A 16693-nucleotide genomic window follows, 5' to 3' on the forward strand; every position below is an offset into this window, starting at 1 on the left:
GCTACCAGCGAAGGACAAAATTCCCTTTAAAAATAGATGCCGAATATTTAAGTGCATCAGCAACTTTGCCCCCCTGTTGTAAATTGAAACAGAATGTGATTAAGCATTTACTGAAGACATTAATGCTTTCCCTTTAGATCATGTTTTCTCCGTTATGTTGACCGAAGTTTGGACTCCATTTTGTATTGACATGCTGCCACGTGTTCACCACGAGGAGAGTCCGACCTCTGTGTTAGTTGCTCTTGTAATCTGCCTAGTAACAGTTTATAAATAGCTCTCTCCTGTCCATCTGGCGCATGCCCAGACTTGACCACATCTGTTATAATTAGCCTTGCTTGACCATGTGTTTCGCGGGCCCAAGGAGTGTGTTGGCTCCGCCCATGTATTGATTCAGTATCGAGAATGACCATAAATGGTAATGTTCTTCGGCCTCATGTTGTATCCACCCACTTATGAGCCCCTCTGTTGTGTATAAAAGGGGACTGTGTACGAATGTTCTTTGTGCTACTCCATGCAATACTGAAGGGTGTTGTGTGGATTGTAGGACCACCCTTAAGGGTTAATAAATGCTGTGTTTGTACTTTGCAGTTTCCGTGCCAACTTCCTTATAGATTCCGTTACAGGAGAGTGAACCCTTGTGCTTTGCGGGCCTAGCTGGGGCCTGTATTCATCAATTGGCGCCCGTCACGTGGGGCTCATCGGCGACTCGGATGCTCGAAGGACTGGTCGCGACGAAGGTGAGGAGTTTGGCCGGGGACGTGATCACTGCCAGCGGCGTTTTAGCCCTGGCATCCCGAGGTTTTTCTTCCTTCCCTTCCGAGCTGACCGTCTGGGTGGCGCCGGTCATCGACTGAGACCTCTTCTGTCGGTCCTGCCGTGAGAGCCGTTTGGGCGATTGTGGAGCTTGGCAGTTGGAACCTGGACTCTTGATTGGTAAGAACCGTTGTACGGTACTTGCTCCGAGTTTTTGAAGCCTGGGTTGGCTATTTGAGTTTGATTGATGATGACTAGTCATATTTTGAATTTGTCTTTGTGAAAATATATGCGTTGCAACACATATAGGCAGGTAATGTGGAGAGATTTCTCCAGAGCTGTGTAAACTTTGAACGGCGCAACAATTAAGTGCCATTTTTCCTTATAATATTGCATATTTTGCATTATTCCTAGCATGCCTGCTTTTAGCGCACTCCGTAAGTGGTGCTGCTGTTTTGGTAACCGGTTGAACCTCGAGGAATCTGCTCCGGCTCCCCCAGAGGGGACCCCTAATAGGGATATGTATGTGAAGCATGGTCTTTCTTCCATAATGTACAGCACACTATGGAGGAAATACACGAGGAAGGATCCTGAGTTGCGATGGCCTTTGTATGGATCGTTTGATATACGTAAGATTGAGTATGTGGAACAGTGTATGTGTAAGCGGCGTGCTCGTCAGGATATGTTTGAGTGTGTGCGATTATGGGTGAAGGAAGTGCGTGAGCGAGAGAAGCGTGAGAAAGCGCTGTTTGATAAAGAGCAAAGAAAGAATGATCATGTGCGAGCGCAGGAAGCGAAGCGTCGGGAGGACAAAGAGCAAACGGACAGACAAGAGAAAGAGCGTAGGCTACAGGTCTCGGGTCAATATGTTGTTCGTCAGCCACTTTATCCTGTCCTTAATAATCCTGATGATGATTTTTATTTACTAGATCGCTCTCCGCCCCCTTATGTTGGCGCATCCGCTCCGCGGCCGCAAGATTCTGGCCCAGCTTCGGGTAAGGTAGACACACGGTCCATGTTATCGGCCGAGCATATGGCTGAGCTTCGGAAACTTTCCCTCCGTGCACTTAAGGGCAAGATGTCTAAGGAGGAGTTGTTCCATACTTGGGGGTCGTGGCAAGATAGAGAGAGGGTGTATTTTCTGTCTCATTTCGCGGATGAAGTAATTGCTGCTTTCCGAAAATATTCTAGTATCCTTGAGCCTGACGAAGTGTCTTCGGATGCTGGAGCATTACGTAATGGTGTTTTTTCTCCCCCTAAGGCTCCTGAGGCGGCTCGGCGGCTGTTCGCTTTGCGGGACGAGGTGCTGGCCCTTAGAGAGAAAGCACGCCAACAAACGGAGGAGGAGAAGCAGTCGGATTCGTCTGCAGCAGGGGGCCACCCATCCACCTCCCAGTCAGATAAGGATGACGTAGTGCATGCTAAACCAATGCGAGAGGCGGCGCCTTTGTATGTTCCTCCTAAGGGAGCAGGGACTAGCTCGGATATTAACTCCGCCGATGCAAGGGGATATTTTGTATATAATTGGGTTTACACTCCATGGCATAGGGCCGATGTTATGGCATTAAAGAATGCGCTGCCTGACCCCCGCAAGAATCCAGCGGCCTTCTATGAAGAAGTCGAGGGGGCCTTGAATTCTTGCATTATGACCTTAGCGGATATAGACCTGTTCTTTGGCCTTATCCTACCGCCGGATACGTGGCGCTCTGTCCGAAAGGTAGATGATGCGGTTGCCTTCAAGGCCCGGTGGTCTGACCTTGAGGATGAGGATAGGGAACAGAAGCCCGCACAGAAACCACCCCAGAATATTTTAGATCTCCCTGCGGCTATTGTGGCTAAGTTGAAGACGATTATCCCCCCTAAAAAGATTGACTGGAATATGTTAGCTGCATGTAAACAGAAAGTTGACGAGTCAGTTGCGGACTTCTTTACGCGCTTTGAGGAGACGTTTCATGATTTTAGTGGCCAGTCGCTTACTGACGACACGGGCCGCCACCTTTTCGCGGACAAATATGTGGCTAATCTGCTACCGGCAGTTGCGGCCCGGTTAAAAGCGAGCGAGAGTTCCTGGTCCTCCGCGACGCCGACGGCCCTTCTGACTATCGCTCAGTATTATGAGCGTCAGGAGCACGAGGCGAAGGGCCAGGAAGAGAAGAAATCGAAAGACCTCAAGACTAAGGTGATGTTGGCACAAGTATATGGCCCGCCCCGACGGGGTAATAATAGAGGAAGGGGTGGATCTTATGGTCCCCCTTCGGGCCGATCTGATTTGAATAGGAACCAGTGTGCGTATTGTAAGCAATTGGGCCATTGGGCCAGGGATTGCCCAGTGTTGCGTGCTTCGCGTCAGGGGCATACTCCGGGTGGCCCGAGAGGTAGAGGGGGTTCCTCGAACTTTAGAGGGAATTCTAACGATCATGTTCGTTTCGATACTGCTGGGCAGCACCGAGATAGCTCAAATGTTTTCGATCGCCAGCACCAGTATCATGTATCGGACATCGATCGATCGGGATATCACGATTCTCAACATGCATAGGAATGCGTTGGATGGGGGTCTGAATCAGTTGAGGTGCCGGTCGATCAGACGGGTCCTTATGTATCGGCTGAGGTTTTAGGTTCTACTGATCAGTTCCTAGTAGATACAGGAGCGACACGTAGTGCATTGTCTAGGTACTTGGTTCCGGGGGCTCCCCCATCCGGCTCAGTGGTTACATCGGTAGGGTTTGACGGTACACTTTCCCGAAGCCCTCTTTCACAGCCCCTTACATTTAAGGTTGGTTCTTTTTCTGCGCCCTGTCCGTTTCTGCTTGCTCCGTACACACCGGATAACATTATGGGCCTTGATATGTTAAAGTACTTTAGGGCTACAATCCGCTGCTCCCCTGAGGGTGTGAGGGTGATCTTAAATGACAACTACCCCCGGTCTGGGCGGATGTGTACGATATCAGAGGATGCGTTGTTGGCTACCCTCCCCCGAGCTTTATGGGCGACTTCGGACACAGATGTGGGACAAATGGTGATTCCTCCGGTCCACATTAGTGTCCAGGAGGGGGCGGTGTTACCACGCCTCCCGCAGTATCGTATTTCCCAGGAGGGCGAGGAGGCTCTCATACAGATTGTGCGAGACTTGATCGCAGTAGGAGTAGTGGAAGAAGTTCCCTATAATATCTGTAACAGTCCGATTCTCCCTATTCTGAAAAAGGACACGGATGCAAAGGTCTATCGGTTCATAATTGATTTGAGGGAGGTAAACAAGATCGTGATACCTCAGTACCCGGTGGTGTCCGATATCACGACGTTGCTTACCTTGGTCCCGCCTACGGCGACCATGTTCTCAGTGATTGATTTGAAAAATGCCTTCTTTTCTATTCCCATTCACCCTGATAGCCGATTTCTTTTTGGGTTCACATTAAACAATAGATCTTATCGTTTTTGTAGAATTCCCCAAGGCTATACAGAAAGCCCTAGTATTTATAGTCAGGCTTTGAAGCGACAGTTGGATTCCTTTGTTTTACTCGAGGGGGTCGCCCTCATTCAATATGTCGATGACATCTTGTTGGCGGCTGACACCCTGGAGTTGTGTGAGAAAAGCACGTTATCCTTACTTTCCTTTTTAGCATCCCACAATCATAAGGTATCTAGGAAGAAATTGCAATTCTGTAGACCAAAGGTGACTTATTTGGGTCACCTTTTGTCTAAGGAGGGACGTGCACTCACACCAGATCGTATCCAAGTAATTTTGGACACACCGAGACCATCCACGCAGAAGGATGTGCGTGCATTTTTGGGCCTTGTTTCTTTTTGTAGACAGTGGATATTGGGGTTTTCACACATAGCTAAGCCATTACTAGCTCTTTTGACAAAAGACACGCCTATCCCAATCCCTTGGTCAGATGAGTGTGATGCTGCTTTTCAGCAACTGCGACAGGCCCTTTGTTCAGCACCAGTGTTAGGGACCCCTGATTATGCAAAACCCTTTTCGTTGTATGTGCATGAGAAAGATGGATGTGCATTGTCAGTTTTAGTGCAGATGCACGGCGACAAGCAGCGCCCTTGTGCATACTTTTCGGCTGTGCTTGATCCTGTCGCCCGAGCATTACCAGGGTGTTTTCGCTCGGTAGCGGCGACAGCTGTGTCAATACGCCAAAGTGAAGGAATTGTGTTGTCCCATAAATTGTTGGTGTTAGTTCCCCATGCTGTGGATGCCCTGCTCAATCAAACAAAGACGCAGCATTTGACCAGTGCCCGCTTAACGGGATATGAGCTGACGCTTTTGGCTCCTCATATTACGTTGAAAAGGTGCGTGACATTAAACCCGGCAACATTGTTGCCATACCCCGAGACCCAGCCTGAGGCGCAGAAAGCGCATGATTGTATTCTTGTGACTGAGGAACAAACAAAGGGTCGTATTGATCTCCAGGATACGCCCTTTTCAGATATAGATGGAGAGTTGTGGGTAGACGGATCATGCCTGAAGCTACCAGATGGTACGACTTCAGCAGCGTATGCAATTACCACATTACACACGATAGTGGAGACAGCACGCATACCACAGAAATCAGCTCAAGCAGCGGAACTGATAGCATTAACACGAGCATGTGAGCTTAGTACAGGATTGTGTGTGAATGTTTACACAGATAGCCGCTATGCCTTCGGAGTAGCGCATGACTTCGGCCTACTCTGGAAGGAGAGAGGGTTTTTAACGTCACATGGAGTACAGATAATGCATGGAGAGTTAGTTCATAATCTTTTAACTGCATTGACATACCCAAAGAAAATTGCTATCGTTAAGTGTAGCGCCCATAGGAAAGTGGTTGATAAAGTTGGAGAAGGGAATGCGTTAGCGGATCGAGTAGCACGGGAGACTGCGATGCAGCCCGGTACTACTGCCATGTATGTAGTGAAGTCACAGGTGGAGAGATGGCGTGATGCGAAGGAGGAAGTGCGAGAAATGCAAAGGACCGCTTCTGATAAAGAGCGGGAGAAATGGGCTAGCGAGGGAGAGTTGGATGATGAGGGTTGTTGGAGAAATAAACAGATGGATAGATGGAAGTTACCCACGGCTTTCGTACAACCTATGGTTCAGATGGCACATGGGCTAGCACATGTTGGAGCTTCCGCAATTGTGAAATTGCTTACCCAAGTCTGGGAGCATCCAGAGATTGCTAGCACAGCAAAGAGGGTGGTGCAGACCTGTATGATCTGTCTGAAGTATAACCCAGGAAAGGGTACTCGAACCCCAGCAGGAGGATTTGCGACACCCACTGCACCCTTTGAGGTTCTGCAGATGGATTACATCCAGCTTGAGCGCTGTAATAATCTGAAGTATGTCCTAGTAGTGGTCTGCGCTTTCAGCAAATGGGTTGAAGCGTACCCTACGAAAGACAATACTGCAATGACCACGGCGAAGCTACTGCTAAAAGAGTTTTTCCCTCGATATGGCGTCTGTAGGCTTCTGTGGAGTGATAATGGCCCTCACTTTGTAGCGGATGTTATAAAGTACGTCTTGAAGGGCCTAGGCATCACTCAGAAGTTTCATGCCGTGTTTCACCCCCAGTCTGCCGGACTAGTCGAGAAGTATAATGGTACACTGAAGCTTAAGATCGCCAAAATCCAAGCTTCAACGTCTTTGACTTGGCCAGACGCCCTGCCACTGGCGTTATTGTCAATTAGGTCAGTGCCACACTCTCGAATCGGCCTTACGCCGTACGAAGTAGTATTCGGACGCCCAATGAACATTTGGGGTCCACCAAGGCCTAAGGCTGTGTATGATGTACCTTGTGTAATGATGAGCGATTATCTGGCACAGTTAACGGATAACTTGGTTTCTATTCATCAACAGGTCCGAGAGGCGCTCCCTGATCGGTCTACCGGCGAAGGACATGGTCTCCGGCCTGGAGATCATGTTATGGTGAAAGTCTTCGACAGAACGAACAGTTTGGAGCCGAGATGGGTAGGACCTGAGCAAGTCCTCCTTGCAACGAGGACGGCTGTGCGAGTCTCGAACCGAAAGAATTGGATCCATTCCTTGCACTGTCGAAAGGTACCGCCCGGATTGGTGGAGTCTGCCGTGCTGACCGATCAACGAGAAATCCTGGCAGCAGATACAGGTCGTGCTGCTGAGCCACGAGAGACTGAGGAGCTCTTCCCGGACCACACGACTTCTGGAGGAAGGCGATATCATCTTCGACCAAGGAAGTAAGGTTTCCAGTGCCGGGACATACTGTCAGAACGGCCCTTGGGTTAGTGAAACGGAGAGCCGATGAGGCAAGGGGGGGGGATCAGCCCTGCATTAGTGTAGTGACACCCGTCTTGGCCCGCTGGTGAAGAAATCAACCGCTGCCCAAGGGGAAGAGTTCTGACAGACCTTTTAGTTTCAGGAAGATACCAGGGTACTGTTTCTTTTGACATGGAGAAGAAGAAAATCCTTTGTGCGTTGGGGTTCATGCTAACAGTAGCTGTTGTTGGGATAACCACATGGTTTGTGGAGGAGGTAACTCCTGCTCGGAAAACACTTGTGTTGACAACTCCGGTGCCTGAGGAGCACTACTTTTATACATTACCGTATCAAGAGTTGAAGCATCGACAATCTTATTTGAACAACACTTTCATCCAGATGCTGCATCATACCCACGTTGCTACGAATGCTACGAACTGTTGGATATGTGGGATGATGCCAGCCCATCAGAAGAAAGGAGGAACGCCATTTATACCACTTCCTTTCTCTCATAATGGCTCTTGTAGAGCATGGTACACTTTGCTTTTTGCCACTCGGAAACCGACAGTGGGACAATTGCTTTTCAGACTTAATAAAGAATGCCATCAGGACAAGAATGGGTATCCACAAGCGAATGGGACAATTTGGGAATGGGAAGAGTACCGACCGAACAATGAATCCATTCCCTATATCTTCACGAACACCAGAGACACTGTGGGGAAGGACAAATTTGTAATCCAAGTAGCACAAGCTCAAGCGGTCTTGTGTGTCCAGAGTGTGGGTTTTATCCCTGTTGGTGTCAGTGATTGCATAACTGTACTGAATATTGACGGGTTGAACAACAGTACCTTCCTAGCGTCCCATAATACCTATTTTGTGTGCGGAAATAAAGGTTATTACCGTTTGCCGGCTGGGTGGTCTGGGGTATGCTATGTATCATTCCTATTACCTCCTGTATTCCTAGCACCTGCATCGTACCATAAAGACTTGAAATTGTTGAATAATGTGACTGTAAATAGGTATAAACGTACTCTATCAATTGATGATGTGGATCAGACCGATACCAGCTTGCAACAGTATATTGATTTTAACTTAGGACTGTTTTTCTTTGTTGGAGCCGCTCTGAATAGTAGGAAGATCCGAAGATTAACAAGAGTGGTAGAAGCTGTGACAAATCAGACTGCTGCTGCTCTTGGGAATCTTACGGAAGAGTTACAAATAACTAGGATTGTTGCATTGCAGAATCGTATGGTATTAGATGTAATGTTAGCTGATCGAGGTGGAGCTTGTAAAATTATTGGAAGTAGCTGCTGTGTGTTCATCCCTGATCATACGCCATCCGTTTATAACGCCATTAACAAGTTGCATAAAATAGCAGCTGAAATCCACACAGAAAACGGCACTTGGTCCTTTTCTGGATGGTTTTGGGCATTGGTTACTGCCTGGGGATGGAAGATCTTAACTGGTCTCTGTATTATTATAGCAATTCTGTTCTTTTTCTGTATGTGTGTTCAATGTGGACCATTGTGCTGTTCTGTATGCATTTCATTCTGCATTCCAGATAAGAAAACTATTGCCGATGTTGCTCATCAGAAGCGTCTAGCCAAAGAGGTTAAAGGAATGATGATAATTGACATATATGATGATTTTTGGAAACCGGATGTCTTCAGTAAATGCTGAAAGGGTCGTCTGTTGTAAATTGAAACAGAATGTGATTAAGCATTTACTGAAGACATTAATGCTTTCCCTTTAGATCATGTTTTCTCCGTTATGTTGACCGAAGTTTGGACTCCATTTTGTATTGACATGCTGCCACGTGTTCACCACGAGGAGAGTCCGACCTCTGTGTTAGTTGCTCTTGTAATCTGCCTAGTAACAGTTTATAAATAGCTCTCTCCTGTCCATCTGGCGCATGCCCAGACTTGACCACATCTGTTATAATTAGCCTTGCTTGACCATGTGTTTCGCGGGCCCAAGGAGTGTGTTGGCTCCGCCCATGTATTGATTCAGTATCGAGAATGACCATAAATGGTAATGTTCTTCGGCCTCATGTTGTATCCACCCACTTATGAGCCCCTCTGTTGTGTATAAAAGGGGACTGTGTACGAATGTTCTTTGTGCTACTCCATGCAATACTGAAGGGTGTTGTGTGGATTGTAGGACCACCCTTAAGGGTTAATAAATGCTGTGTTTGTACTTTGCAGTTTCCATGCCAACTTCCTTATAGATTCCGTTACAGGAGAGTGAACCCTTGTGCTTTGCGGGCCTAGCTGGGGCCTGTATTCATCACCCCAATTCAAGCCCATCTGAATTTGCCTATACTGGCCTGTACACAAAAAATCAGAAGCCACTGTAGACCAAGCTTTTGCTTCCATATTGCCAGTTGTCTGGAATTCTCTTTCAGAGGCACTCAGGTACTCATTCAAGTTTTCAAATTAAAATAAATACATTAAAAAAATAAAACAATACACCTTTTCCCAAGTAGGCTAAAGATCTCCGCCAAGAGACCTTCATAGAGGTGTGTGCAAGGTATAATTGTTAAGATACATAGATAGATAATACACTGATAAATAGACTTTTCCCTTTTGCTTCACTGTGATTCTGCAAATTACAACAGCAAATCTAAAGTATATTTTCGAGATCATTGTTTAACTGTTACCATGCACCTCACTGGAGAAGGCATGTGGAACAAGTTACTTACCTTTGGTAAAGCTCATTCTAGTGAACACTCAAACCCCAGACACCTCACTGTTGAAAACTCCCCAAGTGAAAAGACTGGGTACAGAAACTTTTGTTCAGCAATTCCACTGTGCACCACAATGCTAGGTGGAGCCAAGAAGCTCTGCACTGGTTCAGTAGTGCCTCGGAAGTGAAAGAGTGGAGCAGCATACCAGAGCCACCCCTGCCTAATTATGTCAGTCTCTTATTGTTTGTCCACTTTGTGCCCTCAAATGGCGAGTGAGAATAAAGGTTTGTATCGGTGTGCTGAATACTAACTTGGAACCTTCTGCGATGTTAAAAAGAGGCCAATAAACAGAACAGGGAGGTGGGAGGGCAGTGAGGAATCTGCAGTTAGAGTATCCACCAGAAAGAGAGATACAAAAGGTAACCAATTTGTTCAACTGATGGACACTTCTAACTGTAGATGTCTTACCACAGAACGGGTACTAAAGCAGTACCTCTCTAAGGTGGAAAGTCTGTGGAGTGGATTAAGACCAAAAAGTCTTCTAGCATGAAGCGAGCGAAATGCCATTACTGCAAGACATAGCTGTCAAGCTTGTAGTGCTTTTTGAAAATGTACATTGCCGCTGACTTCTCAGCCTGGCAGATGTCAAGGATAGGCACTCGATGTGAAAATGCAGTGGTAGAGGTGTTGGCCAAAGTGGCATGGGCTCTAGGGTCTTGAAGAGGCTCTTTCTTGGTCCTTACCTAGAAGATCTTAATGTCGAGAACTATCACCTCATCAGGGTCCTCTTCTGTATAGCTTTCCCTTTCTTCACACCGGATAACCCCTCCCACCAGAAAGTTGATCATCCACTCGATGGGCCTTGGTAAGATCAATGTCTTTTGGAGTCATGGAGATGGAACCTCTCCTTCTTTTCTAAGGGTTGAATGGAAGCAACAAACGCAGACAGAGTGATGTTTTGCTCAACATGGAAGAGAGTCATTACTTTTGGCAAAAATGCCACTCAAGTCCTTAGCACAAAGTTGTCCAGGAAAAAGGTGGTGTATCGCTGTAAAAGGTTTGAAGTTCGCTCACACAACAAGCTGACCTTTTCTCAATTAAGAAGAGGGTCTTTTAAGTCCGGGGACCGTAGCAAGTAGCTACGCACCTGCTCCAAGGGTGTACACATGCAAACCGTCAAGGCCAATTTAAGGTCCCACTGTCACATTACAAATGGCTTGGGAGGGAGCATGTGTGTTAACCTTTAATAAATCTCATCACAACAGGTGATTTACACAAGGCTGGTTGGTCCAGAAACATAGGAAATCCAAAGGTAAACAAATACCCTTTAAAAGTACTCACTGCAAGGCCTTGATGAGCCAAAGATCAAACAAGCAAATGGGCGACCAACTGCTTTGTTTGTAATGTATCAGTCTTCTAAGCACCACACCAGGCCACAAACTTGTCCCTGGGACCAGCATAAATGGATTTCGTGGATGGGTGCCTGAACAGAAGGATGATATTCAGTATTTCAGGTGGTAAATTGAATGCAGACAGTAGATGTAGATCGAGTAGATTCAACTAGAGGACCCTGTTGCTGCGACAGAAGATCCTTGCGAAGTGGTAGTCGGATGGAGGACAGATTCACATGCCAGGAGTTCCAGGTACCAATCTCGCCAGGCTCAATCAAGAGCCAGTCGTTCTTGATTTTTTTCAGAACTCAATGCAGGAGAGGCTTGGGAGGAAAGGCATACATGAGTGCCTTCTTCTATTCCAGCCAGAAGGCATCGATTAACAATCATTTTAACAGGAAACTCCAGGGAGAATATGACATTGCAGTTTCTCAACAGTGGCAAAAAGATCAGGCCAGGATTTCCCCGACTGTTGGAAGGTGCCCTGCACCACCAAAGGGTGTTGACGCCACTTGTGCTCTGCCTTACGCCGCCTGCTCTGCTCGTCTGCCATGTCAGTCTGGGGCTCTTCCAGATAGTTTATGATCAGGGAATGTCCTGACACTCCAACAAACCCTAGAAGTGCAGAGTCTCCTGGCACAGGTCCCAAGATCCACTGCACCCTGCGTGTTGCAATACCACATGGCGATGTGGTTGTTCGTGAGACTCAGCACGTCTCCCCTTGATAGCCAGCAAGAAGGTCATCAGAGCTAAATGAATGGCCTGTAGCTGTAAGAGATTGATATGGAGCTGGGGTTCTGTTATAGGCCAGAGTCCTCTGATTGCCTCATCCCCAGATGACCTACAGAGTCTAGCACAGAAGCTTCTGTCACCTCTGTCAGTTCTGGGTGGGGAAGGGAGTGGGGCCTTCCGCTGGACCAATTGCATTCAAGCAGCCACTACTGTAGGTAGTGAGCCATCTCCTCCAAGACCTTTATGAGATATGTCAGTTTCACTTGATGCTGGGCTCACTGTAAATTCAGATTCAACTGCAGAGCCAACAATTGCCACCTGGTGTTGCAGGCAAGGAGGATACAGGAAGCTAAAACACCAGAAAGCCTCAGAGTTGCCTTCATCATGACCCAGGACCGATGCTGGAACCACGGGATCCTAGAATATCCTAAACGTGTTGCAGCTGAGGGAAGGCCCTGAACTGCGCTGTGTCCAAGAGAGTTCTAATGAATGCAAGCCTCTGCATAGCAGTCAGGTGAGACTTGATCATGAACTTCAACAACATCAGGAGGCTTCCTATTGTCTGGAAGTGTCTACGAATGAATGTAGCAAGCCCCCTTTCAACAGCTAGCAGTCGTTGTAGGTGAAGACTAACATCCCTGACGACTGCAGGTAGGCAGCAACCTCTGCCATAATTTTCATGAACACCCGAGCAGGGCTTGTGAGAACAGAGGGGAGCACAGCAAAATTAAAATGCCCCTGACAGATGTTGAACTGCAGATAGATAAAATGTGTGGGACTGCAGGTACATGAAAATACACACCCTGCAGGTACAAGGCCACCATCTAGCTGACACTGGGCCAGCATAAGCATTCTGAATTTTTCCATACACAGAAGGGCATTGAGGGTGAAAATCTAAGCTGGGCCAAAGGCATCCATCCTTCTTCGACATGAGAAAGTAGCAAAAGTAACAACCAGTCCCCGTTTCTGAATCAGGGTCCCTCTAGAAAGCTCCTTTGGAAAATAGAGCTCACACATCACGTAGGTGAATGGATAGGCCCTCCTTGGATGTGAGAGAAAGATGCAGCAGGTGGAAGTATCATTGGGTGGTCCCAAACAGGTGACAAAACTGTCTGTTAAGGGATTAAAGGCCCAGGGAGGGCTCTATGGCCCATACCTCCTTAAAGTGCACGTAATAAAAATGCCTCTTTTTGTATGATCACCCCTAAAGTGTTTGACTGATGCTGCTGGTTTTTTTACTCTAAGAATGCAATGAGGAATGATAACTAGACTTCAGTACCTTTGCCCTGACCTTAAAGTATGTTTGATTGGCTTATACTCAAATGGCATATGTCAGGCGCTGAGAATGGGCGCCTACCGGGACTCTGGAAGGACAAGAACTACAGTCCCCAGAACTCCCGGCTGCTGGAAAGGGCGGGCCGCTGCTTTAAATCCCGGCAACGCGACCGAGCAGGTGCGCGTAATACTGTTCATTTGGTTAGAAGCCGTGAGGACTCTCGGCTTACCTTGGGAAAGCTTCGCGTCAACCGCGTCTGGTGTGACAGCTTCGGGGAGGCGGTCTCCACGCTCAACGGTGCGCTGACGTAAGCGCCGCCGAACTTTGCCCTGGTTTCTTCCGCACGGCTGCGGGAACACGGAGGAGCCCTTTTCGCCACCTGGATGAGGCATAACGAATTTCAAGGCGGCGGCTTCCGGATTCGAGGTGGCGTTGACGTAAGCGTCATCGGTGGTTGCCGTTTTCCGAGTCCTGCGTTAGCGGGAGAAGAGGAAGAGAAGGTCTGTTCGGTGAAAAGCCGGAAGTGGGGGAAAGATTACGCCTGGAGTGGGGGAAGGATTAGACTCCCGCACTTCAAAGGGGTTTGATCTTCAGCGCTACTCAGGCTCGAGTGGCACTACAGAGAGAACAGAAAACAGTGCAGGCGGGACTGCCAAGCAGGTACTGGGTTATCCTCTTTGTTCGGGACTCCTTGCTTCTTTGCCTCAAGGGGAGCAGTGCTTCATGGTGCCAATGGTTTAATTCTTATGTTTTGTTTGCGACTTTGGGGGAGAGGAAAGACTTACGGTTTGATCCGCATTCAATGAGCCACGTCCTGCTAAAGCTGCAGTTCAAGTCGCTTACAAGGAACTTTGGCTTTCTACAAACCTTTTTTGTTTCTGTTATGATTGAAGGGAGCAACCGGGTATGTTTGTGTGTATGTGCTTACTTTTGGCCTGGTAGGGGGAATGAATGGAAAGTCTGATTTGTTTTTGCTTTCTTGTAACAGGGTACAATGTGCCACTAATGGAGAGACGCATCTCTTTGTGGACATACAGAAACACAGCGGAGTGCTAAGAGAGAGATACAGGTATTAGGCGGTTGTAGTGAGACCTTATGAGAGTAGCAATCTTGTTGTACTGATTGTAATCTTGCATTCTTTTGTTACAGGTTACCTCCTCCCCGCTGCTTCCTCCCTAATTCTTTTCCCTCGCCTGATTGCCCTAGTACTCTGTGTTGGCTTACTCCAGAGTCGGAGACGTCTGGAGGTGGACCCCTTTGTGCATCGCCCGGATCTTAAGGAGTCACAGTGGAACCTAACAGCATATGCTAACTTACATGTAAGTAGCTAGTATATGATGTCCAGTGCCTGTAAGGTAGAGGGTCACCCCAGGGACTGCACCACTGGTTATGCCACCCTAGGTATGACAAAAGTACAACTTTGATCCTAATATGCCACAGAAGAATGGAAGGGCAGCTTTTAAACTGCTAACTTGAATTAGCCATTTAAGGTAGTGGCAAAGCCAAGTCATCCTTTCTTAATAAATGTATGTCACCCCTAAGGTAGGCCTAGCGAGCCCAATAGATTTATATTACAATATGGAACATGTGTGTTACATGTTTCAATAGTAAAAACCAGCAATTGTTGTTTTTACTGTGGAAAATGCTGGTAGCCCCATTAGCGAGCACAGAGTTGGAGGTTGCCACAGCAGCCCTGCTAACTTCTGACTGAAACTACTAAAGTTAATACTATAAGGTATCAAACAACTCCTTTCATTAAACTCGACTTGATACCCAAGGTGAAATTGTAAGTTGTTCCAAAGTGTAAATTTTACATAGTTACCACTTTCTTGCTCTAAATCCACTGTGCCAGTCAATGGTTGCATATGGGAATTGTCCCTGAGACAGCTTTCAGCCCTCCTGGAGAGACGTGTACACGATTCCCAGGAAAAAGACAATATAAGCCTGCACGCGAGAGAGATGCTAGCTCTCCCTGGCAAGAAGCCACATGAGTGTTGACCCTAAAGGCAAGCTTCAAAGGAGAAACCCCCTTTGAAGGGCAAATGGTGAACATTTGGGAGAGGGGCTGCCCTACTGTTTAAGTAGACAGGCTCGCACTCAGGAAGGAGAGGGGAAACCAGCTGCCAAACCAGTTTTTCAAAGGCGTGTAGCACTTTTGGTAGCCACACCTCTGAGATGAGCTAGGGAGCTCTATCTGCCAAGAAAAGTGCCCTGCCATGTTGGAAGTGGGAAAGATGGAGAACTATGGAACAGACAGATGCCATACTTGTGGTCATCAGGGACTCAACCTAGTAGCCATTGGCAACTGACCGTGTCCAGCCTAAGGGCACTTTGTAGGCATAAAAAGGGCACCCCGTCACCCAGACCTCAGATATCAACATACTGGAAAAGAGGACAGAAGGACTGCCCTGCTGCACCACCAACCTAATGAAGAGAGGCTACACTGACATGTACTGCACCTGCTGAACCTGGTAGCTAGGAAAAGTAATTCTCTGAGCCCAGCAAAGCAAAAGAAACTCCATTGGTCAATTGGCTGACCTCTTGTTCACAGGACCATAACAGCTGAAGAAGCCTGCAGGGTCACGTTGGTAGGCAAGGCACCAAGGACCAGGAATCAACGCTCAAAGCTGCACCAGAGTCTGCTGGACTAGGGAGAGTCCTCAGAGCGCAGCTTGGTCACCTAGGTGGTGAGTTACCGTCCAAGGAAGGATTTCCTCATGACAGCAATACCAGATGACTGGTAGCCCAGTGGCAACTGGACTTCTGCCAGGACTGAGAGGACTTCAAGGAATGTTGACCCCTGTGGTCAGGACCGCCTCAACAAGCCATGGACTGAGAAGTAGCTGCACAAAAGACCCCTGTTGGCCACTTCGCATCCACAGCATCTTACACATCCTGTAACCCTTGCTTTGGGACCACTTTCAAAGGAGTCTATGACAAGAAGGATAAAAGTGTCTGGAACTAACTTAAGACTGCTTCTTCTTTCTAGGTAACTGTTTCTGAGGACCTTGGTGGTCCTTCTAACTGGCTTCCTGCTGGTATTTGTTGCATAAAATTATACAAAGTATCCACATTTATACTTATCCAGCCTTTTTCTTGATTTTTTTTGTTCGCGATTAAGAGAAAAAGTGCATATTTGCTAAACTTTGTAAATTATGTCCCTCCGGTGGACCTTTTTTGTTGTAGTGTCTAAAAATACATCAAAATATAGTCTATTTTTATAAATTGGTGTTGCATTTCTTCAGTGTGTTGTGTATTTTGTGTGTTTAGCAGTACCATACAGTTGTTGAAGTTTTGAGACCACCGAGAAAGCGCCAAAGAAGGACACTTAGAAAAAAGATTGCGAGCTTCCCAAGAAGTAGTAGAGTTTTGTTGTTTCCAGTGCTATATCCAAAGAATTGCTGAACTTTTTAAAGAGTTGGGAAAAGTTTTAAAGAGTTCTGACAAAGTGACTATACAGTTTTAAAGAGTTTTGAATGGTTCAGCAAAGTTTGGAAAAGCCTAGAAAGACATGTCTTCAGCAAGGAAGCATGAACTTCAACATGGAAACCCCGTCCTCCCTGAAGAGAGATCGTTTGAGGGCACTTTTTAGGGACAGGAGGGTCAACATGGGGGTTAGGGCGAGGAAAAAAACGGAT

General features: G+C 47.2%; 1 protein-coding gene across 2 annotated transcripts in view; it reads right to left on the reverse strand.

The window, feature by feature from the left end:
* The window catches only part of LOC146829460 (SWI/SNF-related matrix-associated actin-dependent regulator of chromatin subfamily A member 1), a 1967301-nt gene that overhangs the window by 1367875 nt on the left and 582733 nt on the right, over positions 1–16693 (reverse strand). The gene's annotated exons all lie outside the window — the stretch shown is intronic.

This window comes from Triturus cristatus, chromosome 5_2 (genome assembly GCF_964204655.1).
Source record: "Triturus cristatus chromosome 5_2, aTriCri1.1, whole genome shotgun sequence".
NCBI classification, from domain to species: Eukaryota; Metazoa; Chordata; class Amphibia; order Caudata; family Salamandridae; genus Triturus; species Triturus cristatus.